The sequence below is a fragment of the Salmo salar genome, chromosome 12 (genome assembly GCF_965601325.2).
Source record: "Salmo salar chromosome 12, fSalSal1, whole genome shotgun sequence".
Classification (NCBI taxonomy): domain Eukaryota; kingdom Metazoa; phylum Chordata; class Actinopteri; order Salmoniformes; family Salmonidae; genus Salmo; species Salmo salar.
Genome location: NC_138302.1, coordinates 102,451,746 through 102,459,486, shown reverse-complemented (window position 1 = coordinate 102,459,486; position 7,741 = coordinate 102,451,746).

Genomic DNA, 7,741 nt, shown 5'->3' with positions numbered 1-7,741 from the left:
CAGGGCATGGACTCTACAAGGTGTCGAAAGCGTACCACAAGGATCCTTGCCCATGTTCACGCCAATGCTTCACAAAGTTTTGTCAAGTTTGCTGGATGTCCTTTGGCTGGTGGTGGACCATTCTTGATACACACGGGAAACTGTTGAGCGTGAAAAATCCTGCAGCATTGCAGTTCTTGACCCAAACCCGTGTGCCTGGCACCTACTACCATATCCCATTCAAAGGCACTTAAATCTGTTGTCTTGCCCATTCAGCCTCTGAATGGAACACGAATACAATCCATGTCTCAATTGTCTCAAGGCTTAAAAATCCTTCTTTAACCTGTCTCCTCCCCTTCATCAACACAGATTGAAGTGGATTTAACAAGTGACATCAATAAGGGATCATAGCCTTCACCTGGATTCACCTGGTCAGTCTGTCATGGAAATAGCAGGTGTTCTTAATGTTTTGTGCACCCACTATTCCTAGGCCGTCATTGTAAATAACAATTTGTTCTTAACTGACTTGTCAAGTTAAATAAAGATGAAAAAACAACAGTCTATATAGACCCTAATGAGGAGACTACAGTCTATATAGACCCTAATGAGGAGACAACAGTCTATATAGACCCTAATGAGGAGACAACAGTCTATATAGACCCTAATGAGGAGACAACAGTCTATATAGACCCTAATGAGGAAGCAATGGTCTATATTGACTCTAATGAGGAGACAACAGTCTATATAGACCCTAATGAGGAGACAACAGTCTATATAGACCCTAATGAGGAGACAACAGTCTATATAGACCCTAATGAGGAGACAATGGTGTCATGACGTTGGCCTGTGGGTAAGGTTTATGACCCCCCATAAATACCTTTCTCCCTTCCCCTCTCTCTCTGACCCTACTGAAGGACTTTTGAATAGCCTTTGTTAAATATAGAGAGTCTGGGAACATCAAACAAGTGGGGGGAAAGGAACCATATTTCGGTAATAGTACCAGTTGGAAATATCCCAGGTTCTTAATGAGTATGGATGTCAGTTTGGTTGTCATCTGAGACATTATGACTGATGACAGGACGACATAAACTGTACCTGGGAAAGTCTACACATTCTAGTTATCAGATTCACATGGAATTGTTGTGCAATTTAGATGTTTGATATTGAAACTGTTTGTTAGGAGATTAAATGTAATTTTAGCTTCCAAATGAGGGAATTGGGTTTTCATAAGGAAAGAGCCCTGTCCAATCAGTGGCCTGCCCCTGTAAAGAGACAGGGGTTATAAACGATGAAACACACCCTCCTCCCCTCGCCACTATATAAGACAATGACACAATGTAACCAGCCTGTTCCGGGTACGTGAGGTCTGCAGCCTCTGCGTTACAAGGACTCACATGTCAAGTACAGAACTAAGCCAACCTCAGCGTGAGCTTTGGTTGCATTTACATTACATTTACGTCATTTAGCAGACGCTCTTATCCAGAGCGACTTACAAATTGGTGCATTCACCTTATGATATCCAGTGGAACAACCATTTTACAATAGTACATCTATATCTTTTTGGGGGGGAGGGTAGGGGGTAGTGCACCCAGGTATTCCTTAAAGAGGTGGGGTTTCAGGTGTCTCCGGAAGGTGGTGATTGACTCCCCTGTCCTGGCGTCGTGAGGGAGGTTGTTCCACCATTGGGGTGCCAGAGCAGCGAAGAGTTTTGACTGGGCTGAGAGGGAACTGTGCTTCCGCAGAGGTAGGGAGGCGAGCAGGCCAGAGGTGGATGAACGCAGTGCCCTTCTTTGGGTGTAGGGACCGATCAGAGCCTGAAGGTACGGAGGTGCCGTTCCCCTCACAGCTCCGTAGGCAAGCACCATGGTCTTGTAGCAGATGCGAGCTTCAACAGGAAGCCAGTGGAGTGTGCGGAGGAGCAGGGTGACGTGAGAGAACTTGGGAAGGTTGAACACCAGACGGGCTGCGGCGTTCTGGATGAGTTGTAGGGGTTTAATGGCACAGGCAGGGAGCCCTGCCAACAGCGAGTTGCAGTTGCGAATGGTATGAACTTTGAATTCTTATTCACTACAGAAGTGATACTTCCTAGCCGTTGAGTTAGCAGCGGCCACTGTAGACGTGGCCTAGGAAAGGACGGACGACGGATCCAGTCTGACACACAACGAAGATACTACAACGTATCCATTTTACCACCAGTGACATTCTTCCGAGGACAGGAAGATCTCTGTTGGCCAACACGGCCAGCATCTACGACCAACCTACCGAAGTGCAGCTCAGAGTAAATATTTATTGCATTTTCCTTTTCCAAATGGGCGGTAATTTAGAATGCATACGATAATGTATTTACGATGGCATAGCTGCTTTCTGTGTTCCTCAGTCTTCCCGCTCTTTCATTCAAGCTCAACCCCCTTTCTTTGTCTAACAAGCCGCCATGCCGGTTTAGCCCACTAGGGCACATTCTCCTATCATTTCCTTGTAACCATATCTGTTTGTTATGCATTTCTGTGAATTATTTAGTTAGTTGTTAGGTTGTGTCAATCGAATCTGGTATCAGAACAGAACTTAACACTAAGTCACTGAATATATTCTTAGCCTTTTATTAATTTTAATTGATTTTATTAGCTATAATTAGCAATTAGTTAATAAATGGTAAATGCAATTATAACTTTGTAATCTGAATATTTTCCTTGGTGCCCCGACCTCCTAGTTAATTACAGTTACACGATTAATCAGTTTAATCGCGTAATAATAATTACAGAGTTATTTGTGTCACGTCCTGACCAGTAAAGGGGTCATTTGTAATTATAGTATGGTCAGGGCGTGGCAAGGGGTGTTTGTTTTGTGTGTTTTGGGGTTTTTTGGTTCTAGGGGATTTTGGTTCTAGTTTTCTATTTCTATGTTTCTTTTTCTATGTATGGCCAAGTATGGCTTCCAATCAGAGGCAGGTGTCTTTCGTTGTCTCTGATTGGAAGCCATACTTAGGCTGCCTGTTATTCCTGTGTTTTTGTTTTTCATATAGTCGTAGTTGTAAGGTTTGTCGTCAGGAATGGACAAAAGCGCAGCAGGAATGTGGATACTCATATTTTTAATAAACTCAAGTAAAGCATCCACAGGAAAAAAAACAATAAACACGACAGCAACAGTTTTGCAGGCACACAAAACGCAGTGCAAAAACAACTACCCACAACCCCAAAGGAAAACACACACTACTATATAGGACCCAAAGGCAACTCAACACACCTGCCTTCAATTGGGAGTCCAACAATCAACACGTCACACAAAATCTCTGCCACGTCCTGACCAAAACTAATACAATTGCTCCCTCTGCTGGTCAGGACGTGACAGTAGTACCTTCCGCAACTGTCGTTTTGTCGTTTGTTAGTATTTTTGTTTAAGTGTTCACTTTAATCAAAATAAAGAAAGAAGATGAGCACTATACCCACTGCGCCTTGGTCTGTCCCTTACGACGTATGTGACAATTTGATAAATATGTCTTCACTTTTATTGATGCCAAAGACACGACAGTACCATTCTTTATTCATGGTTGTGTTGTTAGACAAAATTGTGAGTGAGCCCACTCCCTTGGCTGAGCAGCTACCCCACACATGAATGGTCTCAGGATGCTTTACTGTTAGCATGACACAGGACTGATGGTAGTGCTCACCTTGTCTTCTCCGGACAAGCTTTTTTCCAGATGCCCCAAACAATCGGAAAGGAGATTCATCAGAGAAAATGACTTTACTCCAGTCCTCAGCAGTCCAATCCCTGTACCTATTGCAGAATATCTGTCTGTCCCTGATGCTTTTCCTGGAGAGAAGTGGCTTCTTTGCTGCCCTTCTTGACACCAGGCCATCCTCCGAAAGTCTTCGCCTCACTGTGCGTGCAGATTCACTCACACCAGCCTGCTGCCATTCCTGAGCAAGCGCTGTACTGGTGGTGCCCCGAACCCACAGCTGAATCAACTTTAGGAGACGGTCCTGGCGCTTGCTGGACTTTCTTGGGCGCCCTGAAGCCTTCTTCACAACAATTGAACCGCTCTCCTTGAAGTTCTTGATGATCCAATAAATGGTTGATTTAGGTGCAATCTTACTGGCAGCAATTTCCTTGCCTGTGAAGCCCTTTTTGTGCAAAGCAATGATGACGACATGTGTTTCCTTGCAGGTAACCATGATTGACAGAGGAAGAAAAATGATTCCAAGCACAACCCTCCTTTTGAAGCTTCCAGTCTGTTATTCAAACTCAATCAGCATGACAGACCAATCTCCAGCATTGTCCTCGTCAATACTCACACCTGTGTTAACGAGAATATCACTGACATGTCGTCAGCTGGTCCTTTTGTGGCAGGGCTGAAATGCAGTGGAAATGTTTTTGGGGGGATTCAGTTCATTTGCATGGCAAAGAGGGACTTTGCAATTCATCTGATCACTCTTCATAACATTCTGGAGCATATGCAAATTGCCTTCATACAAATTGAGGCAGCAGAATTTGTGAAAATTAATATTTGTGTCATTCTCAAAACTTTTGGCCACGATTGTACTATATACTGTACTAGCCAGGCCCTGGTCAAAAGTAGTATACTATTTACTGCACTAGCTGGACCCTGGTCAATAGTAGTATCATATACTGCACTAGCTGGACCCTAACCCTAAGCCTTTTCCTAACCTTAACCTCATTCTCCTAAGCTGCTATTTTAACTATCCTAACCTGCTGTGTAAATTATCCTAACCTGCTACGAAAAGTACATTTTGGTTATAGCTTTATCAAAGCGACGTGCTTTTAGGGAATCTCATATGCAAGAATGCATACAAGGTTCTCTGAAACATGATTACAACAGAGAGTGAATTCAGTCATGTACAGCACACACCAAGACCAAGGACAGTGGAATGTTTTGGGTTGTTTTGTGTTTTAGGAAATAGTAGTGTAGAATGTGTAGTGAATTAACACCCCCAACTCTATTTGGGGTCCATAAATAGTTGGATATCGGACAGTTACTTTCCTAATGTAATGATAATAATAAGCAATTTCACACTCTTATACAGGGTTATTTTAAAGTAGATGTATTTATTTACCAATAAATATAATCCCAATATAAAAGAAACATGCTCTTCAAACAGAACAGATAAATAAAACATGTAAAATGAGGATAAACAAATCCACCTTCCCTTATATGGGGGATTGGAAATGATGCAGACAATTACATTGATAAAAGCAACAATCAATCTGCAATATTAAAGCTGTTATAAAATGATGTAATAATAAATACTAAACATCCACTTCCCTTCACGCAGTAATACACCTTTTATCAAACGATTAAACATCTATAATAAACAATGTTCACAGTATATTGTATTTTACAGAGCACACAGTCTCTAACCTTCACCCATCCATCCGTCCGTCCGTCCGTCCATCTATTCATAACTTCCTTTATCTTTCTTTCATCCTCAATCCATTTAATATCTTCTTTTATATTTCCTCCCCCTATCCATCCTTCATTATTATTAATATTATTTAACCCTTATTTTACCAGGTAAGTTGACTGAGAACATTACACATACCCAAAGTCAATCAGACCAAAAGCACATGAGTAATTGGTTCAATCTTGCCTCATTATGGAAAATCCTCGGTCGGTCCTGTTTAGTGAATTAGCTTCATTACTCAATGAGTACCTCCTACTCTGAAATGGGATGATCCGGTCTTCTTCTTCTCTGCTCTTCGTCTTCTCGGTTTAGAGTACATTGTGCTTCATCCTCCTCAGGAAATTCTGTAGTTTGAGCCTCAAGCCACAATGCCTTGATGGAGACCTGGAGGACAGGAGAGTAGGGGGAAAGAAACAGAGTAGGCAGAGAGAGAGAGAGAGAGAGAGAGAGAGAGAGAGAGAGAGAGAGAGAGAGAGAGAGAATTACAGTTTAGTAATTGAACAGACTTCTGAACCTAAAAAGGAAGCTGTACAAGCTGCATAATACAATCATAATACGATCAAAGTAAAGAAACTGTCACCTAAAGTAAAACCATCACAGTACAATAATACAACTGATGAAGAGAGAAATCAAGACCAATAGATGTAGTGATACAGAAAGGGAGAGAGCAAAGAGAGAGAAAGGGAGAGATACGAGAGAAACAGAGAGAGAGAGAAAAAGCAGAGAGTGATAGCAGAGAGTGATATCAGAGAGTGATAGCACAGAGTGATAGCAGAGAGTGATATCAGAGAGTGATAGCAGAGAGTGATAGCAGAGAGAGATATCAGAGAGTGATAGCAGAGAGAGAGAGCAAATGAGACAGAACAAAATGAGAGGAAGAGCAGAGAGCAGAGGAAGGTTTCTCCAGGTTTCTAAATCAGTCTATCAATCCATCCACCTTTGCCTGGGGTACTCACCATGTGTACGGTGTAGTTGTCTGTGTCTGTCTGTTAGCTTCCTTCCACTCTTCCTCCTCTTCCTCCTCCTCCTCTTCCTGTTGTGTGTCTGGTATCTGGTCCCAGATCTCAGTGTTAACCCACAGCGACCCCGGCAGGGTGAGGCTGGGCTCGGTGCAGGTGATCCAACGGCACAGGGGGCAGCATACTGTCAGTAGGCCGCTCTGGTGCCTGGACATCGCCTGCAAGCACAGCCCACAGAATGTGTGCTTACAGTGGAGCATCCGAGGGATCTTCTCCCTACGAGAGTAGGGCTGGAGGCAGACGCAGCACTCCATGTCCTCGATCATCAGACCCATGGCTGGATGGCTGGGGTGTGGATGGATGGATGGATGGATGGATGGATGGATGGATGGATGGATGGATGGATGGATGGATGGATGGATGGCTGGATGGATGGAGCACAGAGGAACTCTAGACAGAGAGTCAGTGTCTGGGCAGGTAGACGTGGGGTTTAAACGCTGGTCTGAGGTCAGTGTTCCCCTTGTGGTTTATTCAGGTTATGGTTTAGATTTGATGAGGATGAGCTGATCCTAGATCTGTGCTTTGGAGCGTAGGTCAGGAATCTGCAAAAGACATTAAGATGTTAAAATAAATTAAATTAGACTCAGTGACTTCATCACTGGCACTATGTAAACATATATAATGTAATTACATATCTTAAATCAACAGTATTTCATGTTTTTCTGAAAAGACATTAAGATTAAAATATCTTTAAAAATATCACACACATTTATAACATCCATAGTTATCAAATATAAAAAACCTTTTCACTTTTATCATTATCAATGAGAGGCAATATTTTACTTACAGGTTCTGGAAGATTTTCAGCACAGCGACCAACTTTCCAACGACAAAACTTTGTGTGTGAGAGAGAAGAGTGTGTGCTCTTATTTTAAGCATTGGGGGAGGAAACAAAATTCAGTTATTTTCCCATAAAGGGCGGTCTCTCACCTCCTCTACTCTCAGGTGAGGCAGGAAAGTTCCATGGAATGAGGTAAACACTTCTATAGCATAGTAGGTCACTTCAGGAGAATTGCCAGGGTCGTTTATTGACATTTACAGAGCAGGAGTTTATGTCTTCAATGGGCACATACACTGAGTGTACTAAAGGTGTTCCTAATATTTAGTTCACTCAGGGTACGTCCAGTTTATGATGGATCAATCTTTGTAGGGGAATTTTCACTAGAGAGGGGGGAGCATTTGTAGAACCCTTTCTGTGGACTTGTAGAACCCTCTCTGTGGACTTGTAGAACCCTATCTGTGGACTTGTAGAATCCTCTCTGTGGACTATTAGAACCCTCTCTGTGGACTTGTAGAATCCTCTCTGTGGACTTGTAGAACCCTCTC